Raw genomic sequence first — 18,230 nt, 5'->3', positions numbered from 1 at the left:
GGCTCATATGAAAGGGCACAAGATTGAACAATGAACAAGCATTTGCTTGTTCATGTGCCAATCATAGGGTCTACGATCAATAAAGAGCCAAAAGATAGCTCATTATTGATGGTCAGGTTTTAATGGATCTTACGACATTGGCACTAATGCTGTTTTGATATAAAAACTACCAAGGGTGTTATAATAAACGCACAGTAGTGAGACTAGGGTAGTTTTAATTTCAACACAGCTATAGTGCCAAGGTTCCCTGTACAGGACAATAAAACAGACACAGTGCAGTAAAGTATAAACATTTTTTTATTTTTTATACAGAAAATAAAATAAATATAAACAAAAATTATATTTACAATTGTTCATAACGGTGAGGGGAGGTGGACTGTCGTGGGGTTGATGGTCTGGGGCTGGCAATGGTAGCCCCCCTGTCCTGGCGATCCACTGAGGTAAAACTACGGGCCACAGGAAAGGATGCAGGGCGTAATTGCGGGGTGTGGAGAAAGGAAGGGTCTGAGGAGGAGGAGGCCCGAGCATGTGTAGAGGTGGAGGGAGTTTGAAAAGAAGTAGGAGGAAAATACGGGGCAGGAGAAGAAAAAGAAGCAGAAGGAAACACATGCTCGGGGGGGTGGGAAGGGAAAGGTTGGCGGTACTGGCCACTCGTGTGGGATGGGGGGTAGGTGTGGGAGGGGGGGTAGGTGTGGGATGGGGGTGGGGGTGGGGGTTGGGGGCGGTGCATGATTTCCCATGACCCGTTCTCTAGCATGATCTTGTACTCATGCAACTGCTCGGGCGTCATTGAGTCCATCAAACTGATCATGCTTAGCCCATAATGGTAGTTTGGGCTGCGTTGAAACGCCGACTCCGCCCCCTCCCAGCGGCGAATCAAGTCAGCACCAAACTCCATCTGATGTTGGGCAAAACCTTCTAGAGCGTCGGAAACGACCTCTACAAGGTTTGCATAATCAGCTCGATTTGGCCTACCGGATCTCTGCCTGCTCACCAGGGCTCTCAAATTTTGACGAAAACCTAAGAGCCTCTGTTGAGCGGAGGGACCCGGTAGGGGACTCGGATTATCCTGAGCCGATGCATGAGGGACAGGAGGGCTGGCGCTGGCGATCCGTTCCGGTTCCGCCTCAGGAGGTTGGTCAGGCTCCCGAGTGCTGCTGGCACTTCTGTAGGAAAAAAAAAATGAAAGTTAGGAATTGTTCTTTAAATAAAACATCCATGTTCTATGATGCTATGTCTACCGTATACCATAGGGGGCTGGCCAAAACAGGGAAGCTAAACGCTCTGCTGTCTCAGACAGCCCCTTAAATTCAGACGGAGAGAACAGTTGTCCATCTGACTGTGGGGGGCTGGCCAAAACAGGGAAGCCTAACGCCTCGCTGTCTCAGACAGCCCCTCACAGTCAGACGGAGAGAACAGTTGTCCATCTGACTGTGGGGGGCTGGCCAAAACAGGGGAGCCAAACGCTACCCTGTCTCAGACAGCCCCTTACAGTCAGACGGAGAGAACAATTGTCCATCTGACTGTGGGGGGGGCTGGCCAAAACAGGGGAGCCAAACGCTCCGCTGTCTCAGACAGCCCCTTTACAATTTATTTTTTGAACAGTTGTTATAAATATTTACCTTTTCGGTGCCATCGCCCTTCGTAGGAACCCCAGGGCCGCCGTATGGATGTAGGTGGCCCCTGAGGTTCCTCCGGAGCCACTCGGGGCCTGAACCTCCTTGTTGTAATCCCTCCTGAAGCGGTCCCGGATAGATCGCCAACGCGTTGTAACCAGTTTGACTATCGAAAAAAACAATAAAAACTAAAATCAGCATGATGAAGGAAAAGAACAATATTTTAAAGTATTAAAATACATATTGTTTTACTTACCATATTTCTCCTGAGCCGCCGCATCTAGATCCCCCCAGGTCTCAAAAACTGAAGCAGAGATGTCCCTCCAGAGCCGCTGGGTACGACGATGATCGGCGTGGTGGCGGTCGGAGTGGTCCCATAATGCTGGACGCGCCTCCACCAGTCGGATGAGGAGCAGGTTATCTATGCTCGGAATCCCGAACTCCTCATCTTCCCTGGTGGAGCCTACGGAACCCTGAAAAAAAGGAAATACAAAATTTAATGTAAATCCTAATACAAAATGCTAATTAAAACTACTTAATTCAATACTTACACGTCTACGACCGCCACGCTCATTCCCGCGGACTCTGGAGGCGACTGGGGGATCCTCGCTGGCGGCTCTAGGTGCAGATTGCTAAAAACAAATTTTTTTTTTTTTAGAAGACTGTACTTAAATAAAAAATAATAATTAAGATCTATATATATATATATATATATATATATATATATATATATATATACACACTTACTTCTTGACAGCCCCGGTCCGGGCTTGGTCCACCTCCCCTGGACGCTGGCGATTCGGCAGGTGATGGAGAGCCCTCCACAGACGATGATGAAGAAATCTATAATAAGAGCACATAATGATTAATGCAACGAATCAAACAGTAAAAACTCCAAATGTTAATTTTATACTTACCGGCCACTGAATGCGGCGGCGCCTTCTGGGTGGGTCACTCCAGTCTATGGTTGTCTTCTTTGATGACATCTGTACGCAACAGAATACCAGACAAAATGCAGATAACGTTAAAGGAACTTGTAGAGCACTATTTCCTCATATATCAACAATTTATTTTTTTCAATACTTACTTTTTAAAATATAGATCTGGGCTTGCCCACCGCAGATAGTTTCAGTTTTTTTTTCTTTTTTTGGGAACGACCCTTATAATAAAATGATTAAAAAAATGAATCCGACAGGAGCCATGATCCCCCCCCCCCCAACTGCCATAAACACCCCCAGAGACAGCAGCCCCGCATAGTGCTAGCAGCCCCCCACAATGACATCAGGCCCCCAGTTCCAAACAACCTTCCCACAGTGCCCTCAGCCCCCCCAATGCCAGCAGCCCTCACAGTTCCAGCCACAAACACCGCCGCAATGTCAGAAGCACCGCATCGTTCCAGCCACAAACACCGCCGCAATGTCAGAAGCACCGCACAGTTCCAGCCACAAACACCGCCGCAATGTCAGAAGCACCCCATAGTTCCAGCCACAAACACCGCCGCAATGTCAGAAGCACTGCACAGTTCCAGCCACATACACCGCCGCAATGTCAGAAGCACTGCACAGTTCCAGCCACAAACACCGCCGCAATGTCAGAAGCACCGCACAGTTCCAGCCACAAACACCCCCGCAGTGCCAGCAGCAACCACAGCTTCAGCCACAAACATCATACCATTGCCAGCAGACCCCCCCCAGTTCCAGCCACACAGGCCCCCCCCTGTGCCAAAAGCCCCCCATAAAGGCAGCCCACACCACCAGTGCCAGCGGCTCCCACAGTTCCAGACACACACCCCTTACCAAGTGCCAGCAGCCCCCCCACCCTAGAAATAGAAAGATAGATAGATAGATAGATAGTAAAAAAAGAAAGATAGACAAACAGACAAAACTTCATACTTACCAGTCTCACCAAGTCGATAATCCAAAATGGCCGACGATGAGGGGGAGGGACAGGAAGTTACTGGGCATGCACAGAGACGTGAACGGTTTCGAACGGATCCGTGTCAAAGCGGAGCCAGGACAGACGGATCCGTCTTCATTGACTTCCATTGTAAGTCTGAACGGATCCGCACGCCTCCGCGCGGCCAGGCGGACATCAAAACGCTGCAAGCTGCGTTCGGGTGTCCGCCTGCTGAGCGGAACGGAGGCTGAACGCTGCCAGACTGATGCATTCTGAGGGGATCCTTATCCACTCAGAATGCATTGGGGCAGTACGGATCCGTTCGGGGCCGCTTGTGAGAGCCTTTGAACGGAAGTCACAAGCGGAGCCACGAACGCTAGTGTGAAAGTAGCCTAAGTGGTTTTTGTTTGTCCACCCACCTCTTGAGGATTGACCACAAGTTCTCAATGGGATTAAGATCTGGGGAGTTTCCAGGCCATGGACCCAAAATGTCAACGTTTTGGTCCCCGAGCCACTTAGTTATTACTTTTGCCTTATGGCACGGTGCTCCATCGTGCTGGAAAATGCATTGTTCTTCACCAAACTGTTGTTGGATTGTTGGAAGAAGTTGCTGTTGGAGGGTGTTTTGGTACCATTCTTTATTCATGGCTGTGTTTTTGGGCAAAATTGTGAGTGAGCCCACTCCCTTGGATGAGAAGCAACCTCACACATGAATGGTCTCAGGATGCTTTACTGTTGGCATGACACAGGACTGATGGTAGCGCTCACCTTTTCTTCTCCGGACAAGCCTTTTTCCAGATGCCCCAAACAATCGGAAAGAGGCTTCATCGGAGAATATGACTTTGCCCCAGTCCTCAGCAGTCCATTCACCATACTTTCTGCAGAAGATCAATCTGTCCCTGATGTTTTTTTTTGGAGAGAAGTGGCTTCTTTGCTGGCCTTCTTGACACCAGGCCATCTTCCAAAAGTCTTCGCCTCACTGTGTGTACAGATGCGCTCACACCTGCCTGCTGCCATTCCTGAGCAAGCTCTGCACTGGTGGCACTCCGATCCCGCAGCTGAATCCTCTTTAGGAGACTATCCTGGCGCTTGCTGGACTTTCTTGGACGCCCTGAAGCCTTCTTAACAAGAATTGAACCTCTTTCCTTGAAGTTCTTGATGATCCTATAAATTGTCGATTGAGGTGCAATCTTAGTAGCCACAATATCCTTGCCTGTGAAGCCATTTTTATGCAACGCAATGATGGCTGCACGCGTTTCTTTGCAGGTCACCATGGTTAACAATGGAAGAACAATGATTTCAAGCATCACCCTCCTTTTAACATGTCAAGTCTGCCATTATAACCCAATCAGCCTGACATAATGATCTCCAGCCTTGTGCTCGTCAACATTCTCACCTGAGTTAACAAGACGATTACTGAAATGATCTCAGCAGGTCCTTTAACCACTTCCCATCTGGGCCCTTTGCACCCTTCCTGACCAGGCCAAATTTTGCAAAACGGACATATCTCACTTTATGTGGTAATAACTTTGGAACGCCTTTATTTATCCAAGTCATTCAGAGATTGTTTTCTCGTGACACATTGTACTTCATGATAGTCATAAATTTGAGTCAAAATATTTCACCTTTATTTATGAAAAAATCCCAAATTTACCCAAAAATTTAAAAAAATCGCAATTTTCTAAATTTCAATTTCTCTGCTTTTAAAACAGAAAGTGATACCTCATAAAATATTTATTATTTAACATTCCCCATATGTCTACTTTATGTTGGCATCATTTTGGAAATGTCATTTTATTTTTTTAGGACGTTAGAAGGCTTAGAAGTTTAGAAGCAATTCTTCAAATTTTTAAGAAAATTGCCAAAACCCACTTTATAAGGACCAGTTCAGGTCTGAAGTCACTTTGTGGGGCCTACATAGTGGATACCCCCATAAATGACCCCATTGTAGAAACTACACCCCTCAAGGTATTCAAAACCGATTTTACAAACTTTGTTAACCCTTTAGGCGTTCCACAAGAATTAAAGGAAAATGGAGATCAAATTTTTAAATTTCACTTTTTTGGCAGATTTTCCATTTTAATCAATTTTTTTCTCTAACACATCGATGGTTAACAGCCAAACAAAACTCAATATTTATTACCCAGATTCTGCGGTTTACAGAAACACCCCACATGTGGTCGTAAACTGCTGTATGGGCACACGGCAGGGCGCAGAAGGAAAGGAACTCCACATGGTTTTTAGATGCCATGTCCCATTTGAAGCCCCCTGATGCACCCTTACAGTAGAAACTCCCAAGAAGTGACCCCATTTTGGAAACTAGGGGATAAGGTGCCAGTTTTATTAGTACTATTTTTGGGTACATATGATTTTTTGATCATTCAATATAACACTTTATGGGGCAAGGTGACCAAAAAATTGGTTGTTTTAGCACAGTTTCTATTTATTTATTTTTACAGCGTTCACCTTAGGGGTTCAGTCAAGTGACATTTTTATAGAGCAGATTGTTACGGACGTGGCGATACCTAATATGTATACTTTTTCTCATTTATTAAAGTTTTACACAATAATAGCATTTTTGAAACCAAAAAATTATGTTTTAATGTGTCCATGTTCTGAGAGCTATAGTTTTTTTTATTTTTTGAGAGATTTTCTTATGTAGGGGCTCATTTTTTGCGGGATGAGGTGACGGTTTTATTGGTACCATTTTGTGGGACATACGCGTTTTTGATCACTTGGTGTTGCACCTTTTGTGATGCAAGGTGACAAAAATTGCTTGTTTTGACACAGTTTTTTTTTTTTTTTACGGTGTTCACCCGAGGGGTTAGGTCATGTGATATTTTTATAGAGCTGGTTTTTACGGACGCGGCAATACCTAATATGTATACTTTTTTTTATTTGTTTCACTTTAACACAATAATAGCATTTTTGAAACCAAAAAAATTATGTTTTAGTGTCTCCATGTTCTAAGAGCTATAGTTTTTTTATTTTTTGAGAGATTTTCTTATGTAGGGGCTCATTTTTTGTGGGATGAGGTGACGGTTTTATTGGTACCATTTTGTGGGACATACGCGTTTTTGATCACTTGGTGTTGTTGCACCTTTTGTGATGCAAGGTGACAAAAATTGCTTGTTTTGACACAGTTTTTTTTATTTTTTACGGTGTTCATCCGAGGGGTTAGGTCATGTGATATTTTTATAGAGCTGGTTTTTACGGACGCGGCAATACCTAATATGTATACTTTTTTTTATTTGTTTCACTTTAACACAATAATAGCATTTTTGAAACCAAAAAAATTATGTTTTAGTGTCTCCATGTTCTAAGAGCTATAGTTTTTTTATTTTTTGAGAGATTTTCTTATGTAGGGGCTCATTTTTTGTGGGATGAGGTGACGGTTTTATTGGTACCATTTTGTGGGACATACGCGTTTTTGATCACTTGGTGTTGTTGCACCTTTTGTGATGCAAGGTGACAAAAATTGCTTGTTTTGACACAGTTTTTTTTATTTTTTACGGTGTTCATCCGAGGGGTTAGGTCATGTGATATTTTTATAGAGCTGGTTTTTACGGACGCGGCAATACTAAATATGTCTATTTTACTTTATTTTTTCTATTTTAATTTTTTTTTTTTTATTCCTAACTTGGGAACTTTTTTTTTTTTTTTACATGTGAAACTTTATTTTATTTTTTCAACCCTTTATTTTTTTTATTTTTTTTTACACTTTTCGTCCCCCATAAGGTCATACAAGACCTCTGGGGGACATTTGCTTCACTTTTTCTTTTTTTTTTCCACAGTTGATTTCTCCTGTAACTGGGGCTGAGATAGTAGCCCCAGTTACAGGACAAATGCACCCCTATAGAGGCTGTACAGCAGCAATCCTGCGCTGTACAGCCTCAGTGCAGGGCTGATCGAGGTCTCTGAGAGACCTCACACAGCCCCTGCACTCTCCGGTCACGGCGGTCACATGACCGCCGGGCCGGAACAGGAAGCGCACAGCGCTTCCTGCTCTGCAGACACAGCGCTCGGTGAGCGCTGTGTCTGCAGCGATCGTGAAGGCAGGGACACCTGGGAACTGTCCCTGCCTTGTCTTAGGGTTGCCCTGCTGTCACTGACAGCGGGCAACCCGATCAGCAGCTGCACGATTAGCGTGCAGCTGCTATTTCTGACAGGACGTTTTAAAACGTGCTGTCAGAAATAGACGTCCACCCATAGGACGTTTATAGTCTATGGGCGGACGTGAGGCGGTTAATGACAGCAATGAAATGCAGTGGAAAAGTTTTTTGGGATTAAGTTAATTTTGATGGCAAAGAAGGACTATGCAATTCATCTATTCACTCTTCATAACATTCTGGAGTATATGCAAATTGCTATTATAAAAACTTAAGCAGCAACTTTTCCAATATTTATGTAATTCTCAAAACTTTTGGCCACGACTGTGTGTGTGTGTATGTGTATGTGTGTATGTATATATATATATATATATATATATATATATATATATATATATATATATACTCACCTAAAGAATTATTAGGAACACCATGCTAATACGGTGTTGGACCCCCTTTTGCCTTCAGAACTGCCTTAATTCTACGTAGCATTGATTCAACAAGGTGCTGATGGCATTCTTTAGAAATGTTGGCCCATATTGATAGGATAGCATCTTGCAGTTGATGGAGATTTGAGGGATGCACATCCAGGGCACGAAGCTCCCGTTCCACCACATCCCAAAGATGCTCTATTGGGTTGAGATCTGGTGACTGTGGGGGGCCATTTTAGTACAGTGAACTCATTGTCATGTTCAAGAAACCAATTTGAAATGATTCGAGCTTTGTGACATGGTGCATTATCCTGCTGGAAGTAGCCATCAGAGGATGGATACATGTTCTCATTCTGTTTACGCCAAATTCGGACTCTACCATTTGAATGTCTCAACAGAAATCGAGACTCATCAGACCAGGCAACATTTTTCCAGTCTTCAACAGTCCAATTTTGGTGAGCTCGTGCAAATTGTAGCCTCTTTTTCCTATTTGTAGTGGAGATGAGTGGTACCCAGTGGGGTCTTCTGCTGTTGTAAGCCCATCCGCCTCAAGCGTGTTATGGCTTCACAAATGCTTTGCTGCATACCTCGGTTGTAACGTGTGGTTATTTCAGTCAACGTTGCTCTTCTATCAGCTTGAATCAGTCGGCCCATTCTCCTCTGACCTCTAGCATCCACAAGGCATTTTTGCCCACAGGACTGCCGCATACTGGATGTTTTTCCCTTTTCACACCATTCTTTGTAAACCCTAGAAATGGTTGTGCGTGAAAATCCCAGTAACTGAGCAGATTGTGAAATACTCAGACCGGCCCGTCTGGCACCAACAACCATGCCACGCTCAAAATTGCTTAAATCACCTTTCTTTCCCATTCTGACACTCAGTTTGGAGTTTAGGAGATTGTCTTGACCAGGACCACACCCCTAAATGCATTGAAGCAACTGCCATGTGATTGGTTGACTAGATAATTGCATTAATGAGAAATAGAACAGGTGTTCCTAATAATTCTTTAGGTGAGTGTATATACAGGTCCTTTTCCAAAAATTAGCATATTGTGATAAAGTTCATTATTTTCTGTAATGTACTGATAAACATTAGACTTTCATATATTTTAGATTCATTACACACAACTGAAGTAGTTCAAGCCTTTTCTTGTTTTAATATTGATGATTTTGGCATACAGCTCATGAAAACCCAAAATTCCTATCTCAAAAAATTAGCATATTTCATCCGACCAATAAAAGAAAAGTGTTTTTAATACAAAAAAAGTCAACCTTCAAATAATTAAGTTCAGTTATGCACTCAATACTTGGTCGGGAATCCTTTTGCAGAAATGACTGCTTCAATGCGGCGTGGCATGGAGGCAATCAGCCTGTGGCACTGCTGAGGTGTTATGGAGGCCCAGGATGCTTTGATAGCGGCCTTAAGCTCATCCAGAGGGTTGGGTCTTGCGTCTCTCAACTTTCTCTTCCCAATATCCCACAGATTCTCTATGGAGTTCAGGTCAGGAGAGTTGGCAGGCCAATTGAGCACAGTAATACCATGGTCAGTAAACCATTTACCAGTGGTTTTGGCACTGTGAGCAGGTGCCAGGTCGTGCTGAAAAATGAAATCTTCATCTCCATAAAGCTTTTCAGCAGATGGAAGCATGAAGTGCTCCAAAATCTCCTGATAGCTAGCTGCATTGACCCTGCCCTTGATAAAACACAGTGGACCAACACCAGCAGCTGACATGGCACCCCAGACCATCACTGACTGTGGGTACTTGACACTGGACTTCAGGCATTTTGGCATTTCCCTCTCCCCAGTCTTCCTCCAGACTCTGGCACCTTGATTTCCGAATGACATGCAAAATTTGCTTTCATCCGAAAAAAGTACTTTGGACCACTGAGCAACAGTCCAGTGCTGCTTCTCTGTAGCCCAGGTCAGGCGCTTCTGCCGCTGTTTCTGGTTCAAAAGTGGCTTGACCTGGGGAATGCGGCACCTGTAGCCCATTTCCTGCACACGCCTGTACACGGTGGCTCTGGATGTTTCTACTCCAGACTCAGTCCACTGCTTCCGCAGGTCCCCCAAGGTCTGGAATCGTTCCTTCTCCACAATCTTCCTCAGGGTCCGGTCACCTCTTCTCGTTGTGCAGCGTTTTCTGCCACACTTTTTCCTTCCCACTGAGGTGCCTTGATACAGCACTCTGGGAACAGCCTATTCGTTCAGAAATTTCTTTCTGTGTCTTACCCTCTTGCTTGAGGGTGTCAATGATGGCCTTCTGGACAGCAGTCAGGTCGGCAGTCTTACCCATGATTGCGGTTTTGAGTAATGAACCAGGCTGGGAGTTTTTAAAAGCCTCAGGAATCTTTTGCAGGTGTTTAGAGTTAATTAGTTGATTCAGGTGATTAGGTTAATAGCTCGTTTAGAGAACCTTTTCATGATATGCTAATTTTTTTAGATAGGAATTTTGGGTTTTCATGAGCTGTATGCCAAAATCATCAATCTTAAAACAAGAAAAGGCTTGAACTACTTCAGTTGTGTGTAATGAATCTAAAATATATGTAAGTCTAATGTTTATCAGTACATTACAGAAAATAATGAACTTTATCACAATATGCTAATTTTTTTTAAAGGACCTGTATATAGTAAAAAACAGAAGTATTTGAACACCCTGCGATTTTGCAAGTTCTCCCACTTAGAAATAATGTAGGTGCATTCCCACTATGAGAGACAGAATTTTAAAATTGTATGATTTTTAAAGAATTTATTTGTCTTGCACTGCTGAACAAAAATATTTGAACACCTGAGAAAATCAGTGTTAATATTTGATACAGAAGCCTCACTAGCTAAAACTGACTGGGACCCACAGAAAATCTTTGTACGAAATCCCCCCCCCCCCCCCAGTGCGTTCACAACACGTTTTTCTATCGGTTTCATGTATACAAATGTGCAAAAGTACAGTAAAAAAAATACATACGTTAACATGTTTTTTTTCTATGGAACTGTATGGTCTGAGGCATCTGTTAATGTATACGTTTTTGGTATACATTAAGGCCCCATTCACACGTCCATAGAGTGTTTTGCGGACCGCACATCGCCGGAACTAATAGAATATGCCTATTCTTGTGCGCAATTGCGGACAAGAATAGGACATGTTCTAGTTTTTTCGGGAACGGAAATGCGGACCCGGAAGTGTGGGTCCGCATTTCCGGAGCCGGGCCGCACATCGTGCTGCCCCATAGAAATTAATGGGTCCGTAATTCCATTCCGCAAAAAGTGGAATGAAATTGCTGACGTGTGAATGGGGCCTAAACGGATGGAAAAAATGTGATGTGAACCCAGCCTTAGTGCTAGAATAAGCAATAGTACACAGCGGAGCAGAGAGGGGAGGCCGCCAGGTACTGACAGAGCGCACAACCTGGGTCTGGTGGTCAGCAATCTGCAACTTTTCCCCACTCATGCCAGGTCTAAAAAAGGTGGCATGGGCAGGGAAGGGGATACAGTTGTGGCCATACAGTTATTGGATAACACCACCATACAGTGACGGGATAAAAGGATATAAGAGGGCACAGTACATAGAATGACGATGGGCACTGTACAGGGTATAGTAAGTGGTAGAGATGAGCGAATTTCATATTTTGAAATTCGTTCACGCTTAGTTTACTGGTAAAAACAGAATTGCATTATGGATTCCGTTACCACGGACCATAACGCAATTCTATGACGGACTGCATAATGGAATGCCTTTAAAGGCATTCCTTTATTCATTCCGTCATAATAAAAATCTATGGCCTGCATAACGGATCTGTCCCGTTTCTGTTATGCAGGACTCCCTTGCATAACAGAAATGGGACGGACCCGTTTTGCAGCCCATAGACTTCTATTATGACGGAATGAATAACGGAATACCTCTAAAGGCATTCCGTTATGTATTCCATCATAGAATTGCGTTAGTCTGTGGTAACAGAATCCATAACGCAATTCACCTTTTACTAGTAAATGAAGCATGAATGAATTTCATAAGCAGAAATTCGCTCATCTCTAGTAAGATGCAGGTTGATGCACAGTGCAGGGTATAAGGGGGCAGATTACGGGGTGGGGGGCACAGTCACATGACCCTGTGACGTTAGAAGGTCCTTATGGTGCATGCAGTTTAGACACCACCATCATGAGAGGCAGAGGAGTGAGACAGGTGACCGGGACACTGTATGGACAGGAGGGGTGGACACAGCAAGTAGGAGGCTCTGAGGGGGATTCATACACGAAGTAGTGGCAAGAGCTCTGTGCTGGGCAGCAATAGGAGATAGGAGAGTGGAACAGGAGCTCTGGATACATGGGGGAGGAAAGGAGATAGAAGGGGCTCCATGAGGATAAGAAAGGACAGGATATGGGGGGCAGGTGTCATGGAGGCAAACTGCTTAATGATGCAGTAAAACTACATAGCATGAAGCTGCTGGTCAACTACAGCATGCAGCAGCTTGAAGAGTTCCCTGCCCCCCCCCCCCTCCTGTCCCACAGAGAAGAGACAGTCACAGTGCAGACTCACTCACAGACTGTCTGCACCTGGGGTCTCTCTTCTCCTCAGGCAGCACGTCCTATGTAGAGGGGGCATGTCTGAATCTGGTAAGGTAAGGTGCTGGTCTGCTGGAGTGAAGGGGGGGACGTGTCTGAAGCTCTGCAGCACAGGAGTTTGTAAGGGTGTCAGTGGCAGCCGGACTTTGCATGCTGCTGATAAAGGCTTTCATGTGACTAAGCTCCCTGCGCTCCAGTAATGAGCGCTTCCATCTGTATTGATGGAAGCGCTCCTAGCAGCGCAGTGGGCCCCGGCACTTGCTCAGGTATGCCAGGTGCTGACACGGATAGGTGTTTATGGGGTCTTACCTGAACCCTCTGTATGCCTCAGAGCTCAAGCTTATAAAAAAAAAAAAACATTTTAATATGCATCATCACATGTCAGTGACAGGCCATGCTTTTAACGTAAATGTGTGACCAAAAATGTTTTCTGCCAGTTAAAACCAGATAGCAGCAGGTATCCTTTATTTCTGATCTGTCTTTATTTACTGATCAGAGATTTTTAAATTCTGTTTTCTGAACATCATTGTGCGGGCGGCCAGCTTGCCTGAGCTGTTCTTAATAGCATTTAGAAAGTATTAAGAAAATTGCTTTACAGCAGCCCCATGGGCCATAGACACAATGGTCAGGAGGGGAGAGTTTTCTGGGCATGCTCTATGCCCTGTCCAGAGGTTGTTGTACAGTGTAAGAATAGATAAGCTTTGACAATCATCTATTGTGAATGGTGGATCCTGTCTTATCTGTCATTCTAATCCTGCCTGTATTGATATCACCTCTGTGTATAGGTAAGCAGATAACTGCAGTAAAGTGATCTGTACAGACAGACCAAGAAGTGGCACATATTAGGCTTAGGCCTCTTTCACACTTGCGTTGTCCGGATCCGTCGCGCACTCCATTTGCCGGAAGTGCCCGCCGGATCCGTAACACCGCAAGTGAACTGAAAGCATTTGAAGACGGATCGGTCTTCAAAATGCGTTCAGTGTTACTATGGCACCCAGGACGCTATTAAAGTCCTGGTTGTCATAGTAGTAGTGGGGAGTGGGGGAGCAGTATACTTACCGTCCGTGCGGCTCCCAGGGCGCTCCAGAATGACGTCAGAGTGCCCCATGCGCATGGATGACGTGATCCTTGCGACACGTCATCCATGCGAGTGTGGCGCCCTGACGTCACTCTGAAGCGCCCCGGGAGCCGTACGGACGGTAAGTATACTGCTCCCCCGCTCCCCACTACACTTTACCATGGCAACCAGGACTTTAGCATCCTGGCAGCCATGGTAACCATTCAGTAAAAGCTAAACGTCGGATCCGGTAATGCGCCGAAACGCTGTTTAGCTTAAGGCCGGATCCGGATTAATGCCTTTCAATAAGCATTAATTCCGGATCCGGCCTTGCGGCAAGTGTTCAGGATTTTTGACCCGAGCAAAAAGCGCAGCATGCTGCGGTATTTTCTCCAGCCAAAAAACGTTCCGTTCCGGAACTGAAGACATCCTGAACGGATTTATCTCCATTCAGAATGCATAGGGATAATCCTGATCAGGATTCTTCCGGCATAGAGCCCCGACGACGGAACTCTATACCGGAACACAACAACGCAAGTGTGAAAGAGCCCTTAGTTGCCAGTGTGAAAACTGCAGGATTTTATGGTTTTTTTCTTAAATATAGATATTGACATGGAAAATTAAAATTAACATCAAAATTATTTAAAAATATGTTAAACATAAAAACATGATTTAAACAATGAGTCATTTTCTGATGACCTATTTCTTTTAAGAGAACATATCCTTATATGATATGTTCTGTGAACTACAAAGCCTTATGCCACTTTAACACGATCAGTATTTGTATGCCAAAACCAAGATTATATACTACAGTATAACGCTCTTGCACATGACTCTGGACTCGCAGCGTGAGTATGCAGCAGCTCCCATCCTGACCTCTCAGCACTGACGAGGGTCGCATAGCATTATATTGAGTTATGATGCTATGTAACCCTTAAAGGTCTGGAATGTATTGGATAAGGCCTCATGCACACGACCGTATTTTTTTGCGGTCCGCAAAACGGGGTTCCGTTTTTCCGTGATCAGTGACCGTTTTTTCGTCCGTGGGTCTTCCTTGATTTTTGGAGGATCCACGGACATGAAAAAAAAGTCGTTTTGGTGTCCGCCTGGCCGTGCGGAGCCAAACGGATCTGTCCTGAATTACAATGCAAGTCAATGGGGACGGATCCGTTTGACGTTGACACAATATGGTGCAATTTCAAACGGATCCGTCCCCTATTGACTTTCAATGTAAAGTCAGGAGTTAATATACCATAGGATCGGAGTTTTCTCCAATCCGATGGTATATTTTAACTTGAAGCGTCCCCATCACCATGGGAACGCCTCTATGTTAGAATATACCGTCGGATTTGAGTTACATCGTGAAACTCAAATCCGACAGTATATTCTAACACAGAGGCGTTCTTATGGTGATGGGGACGCTTCAGGTTAGAATATACTAAAAGAACTGTGTACATGACTGCCCCCTGCTGCCTGGCAGGTGTTGCCAGGCAGCAGGGGGCAGCCCCCCCCCTGTAGTTAACACATTGGTGGCCAGTGCGGCCGCCCCCCCCCCTCCCCTGTAGTTAACTCGTTGGTGGCCAGTGGGCCCCCCCTCCCTCCCCTGTAGTTAACTCGTTGGTGGCCAGTGGGCCCTCTGCCCTCCCTCCCCCTCCTAATTAAAATCTCCCCCCCTATCATTGGTGGCAGCGGAGAGTACCGATCGGAGTCCCAGTTTAATCGCTGGGGCTCCGATCGGTAACCAGGAAGCTACTGCAGTCCCGGTTGCCATGGTTACTTAGCAATTTGTAGAATCATTATACTTACCTGCGAGCTCAGATGTCTGCGTCCGGCCGGGAGCTCCTCCTACTGGTAAGTGACACGTCATTAAGCAATGCGCCGCACAGACCTGTCACTTACCAGTAGGAGGAGCTCCCGGCCGGACGCAGACATCGGAGCTCGCAGGTAAGTATAATGCTTCTACAAATTGCTAAGTAACCATGGCAACCAGGACTGCAGTAGCGTCCTGGTTGCCATGGTTACCGATCGGAGCCCCAGCGATTAAACTGGGACTCCGATCGGTACTCTCCGCTGCCACCAATGATAGGGGGGAGATTTTAATTAGGAGGGGGAGGGAGGGGAGAAGGCCCACTGGCCACCAACATGTTAACTACAGGGGAGGGGGGGGGCCGGCCGCACTGGCCACAAATGTGTTAACTACAGGGGGGGCTGCCCCCTGCTGCCTGGCAGCACCTGCCAGGCAGCAGGGGGCAGTCATGTACACAGTTCTTTTAGTATATTCTAAGCTAAAGCGTCCCCATCACCATGGGAACGCCTCTGTGTTAGAATATACTGTCGGTTCTGATTTTTCACGAAGTGAAAACTCAGCTCTAAAATAGCTTTTATGCAGACGGATCTTCGGATCCGTCTGTATCAAAGTAACCTACGGCCACGGATCACGGACACGGATGCCAATCTTGTGTGCATCCGTGTTCTTTCACGGACCCATTGACTTGAATGGGTCCGTGAACCGCTGTCCGTCAAAAAAATAGGACAGGTCATATTTTTTTGACGGACAGGATACACGGATCACTGTCTCGGCTGCAAAACGGTGCATTTTCAGATTTTTCCACGGACCCATTGAAAGTAAAAAAACGGAAAACGGCACAACGGCCACGGATGCACACAACAGTCGTGTGCATGAGGCCTAACACTGACATAATTGTGCCAAAGGCGGCGGGTCTGCTGTTTCCAACAGCAGAGGTCTGCGACTAATGTCTGTGACCGGTAATAATGCTGATCGCAGGCATTTAACCCTTTAGATGCCGTGGTCAAGTGCGACCATGGCATCTAAATGTCTAAAAACCCAGAAGCACCGGTTAAAACGGGTCTGAAGAGACCCAGTGTATTAGAGCTGCAGTTACTATGTTGGGAATTTTTTTTTGAAAATAAATAAATAAAAAAAATTGATAATTTAAATCATCCCCCTTTACCTAGAATAAAAATAGAAATACATAAAAAAATAAAAAATATAAACATCATGGGCATCGCCGTGTCCAGAAAAAGGCCTGTAGTATTAAAATAAAAAAATACACTGCCTGTCCAAAAAAAAAAGATTCTCAATGGGGTTAAGGTCTGGACTCTGTGGTGGCCAATCCATGTGTGAAAATGATGTCTCATGCTCCCTGAACCACTCTTTCACAATTTGAGCCCGATGAATCCTGGCATTGTTATCTTGGAATATGCCCGTGCCATCAGAAAAGAAAAAATCCATTGATGGAATAACCTGGTCATTCAGTATGTTCAGGTAGTCAGCTGACCTCATTCTTGGAGCACATACTGTTGCTGAACCTAGACCTGACCAACTGCAGCAACCCCAGATCAGAGCACTGCCCCCACAGGCTTGTACAGTAGGCACTAGGCATGATGAGTGCATCACTTCATCTGCCTCTCTTCTTTCCCTGATGCGCCCATCACTTTGGAAAAGGGTAAATCTGGACTCATCAGACCACATGACCTTCTTCCATTGCTCCAGAGTCCAATCTTTATGCTCCCTAGCAAATTGAAGCCTTTTTTTCTGTTTTGCCTCACTGATTAGTGGTTTTCTTACGGCTACACAGCTGTTCAGTCCCAATCCCTTGAGTTCCCTTCGCATTGTGCGTGTGGAAATGCTCTTCCTTTTACTATTATACATAGCCCTGAGTTTTACTGTTTTTCTTTAATTTGATTTCAAACGTTTAAGTGATTGCCGATCACGATCATTCAGGATTTTTTCCCTGCCACATTTCTTCCTCAGGGTCCCCACTATCCTTCCAGTTTTTAATAATGCGTTGGACAGTTTCTGCAATCTCCTTAGATGTTTTCTCCGCTTGATGCAAGCCAATGATTTTTCCCTTCTCAGACTAACATTTTTTCCACGACCACGAGATGTGTCTTTCGAGATGGTTGTTTAAGAAATGAGAAGCAACTCATTGCACCAGTTGGGGTTAAGTAGTTTGTTGCCTACTGAAAGATAATCGCCCATGCAGTAATTATCCAATAGGAGGCTCATACCTATTTGCTTAGTTAAATTCAAGTGGCAACTTTTTTTTTGGACAGGCAGTGTATTTTTTTATTACTTTTTTCTTTGCTTCACTTACCAAAATTAAATTAAATAAAATGTGATTAAAAAGTCACACACACTGCAAAATAGTATCAATAAAAACTACAGGTCATCCCGCAAAAAATGAGCCCACACACAGCTCAGTAGACGTAACTATAAAAAAGTTATGGGATCAGAATATGGTGACGTAAACATTTTTTTTCGAAATTATAATTTTTTCACTATTAAAACACAAAATCTACACATATGTGCATACAGTTGCAAGAAAAAGTATGTGAACCCTTTGGAATGATATAGATTTCTGCAAAAATTGGTCATAAAATGTGATCTGATCTTCATCTAAGTCACAACAATAGACAATCACAGTCTGCTTAAACTAAAAACACACAGAATTAAATGTTGCCATGTTTTTATTGAACACACCATGTAAGCATTCACAGTGCAGGTGGAAAAAGTATGTGTACCCTTGGATTTAATAACTGGTT

The 18,230-nt window shown here is 44.6% G+C and overlaps 1 protein-coding gene and 1 long non-coding RNA gene across 2 annotated transcripts in view; one reads left to right on the top strand and one right to left on the bottom strand.

Moving 5' to 3' along the window:
• The window catches only part of LOC121001904 (trans-1,2-dihydrobenzene-1,2-diol dehydrogenase-like), a 79,403-nt gene that overhangs the window by 47,361 nt on the left and 13,812 nt on the right, over positions 1-18,230 (top strand). The gene's annotated exons all lie outside the window — the stretch shown is intronic.
• Positions 1,644-2,195, bottom strand: LOC121001913. The gene is made up of 3 exons (XR_005779182.1): positions 2,168-2,195; positions 1,873-2,089; positions 1,644-1,782 (listed from the first exon to the last, which is right to left on the bottom strand). It is a non-coding gene; the product is annotated as an uncharacterized LOC121001913 (long non-coding RNA).

The sequence above is a fragment of the Bufo bufo genome, chromosome 1 (genome assembly GCF_905171765.1).
Source record: "Bufo bufo chromosome 1, aBufBuf1.1, whole genome shotgun sequence".
Taxonomy (NCBI): domain Eukaryota; kingdom Metazoa; phylum Chordata; class Amphibia; order Anura; family Bufonidae; genus Bufo; species Bufo bufo.
The sequence above is the reverse complement of the archived record's forward strand: the minus strand, read 5'-3'. Positions and strand labels throughout refer to the sequence as shown.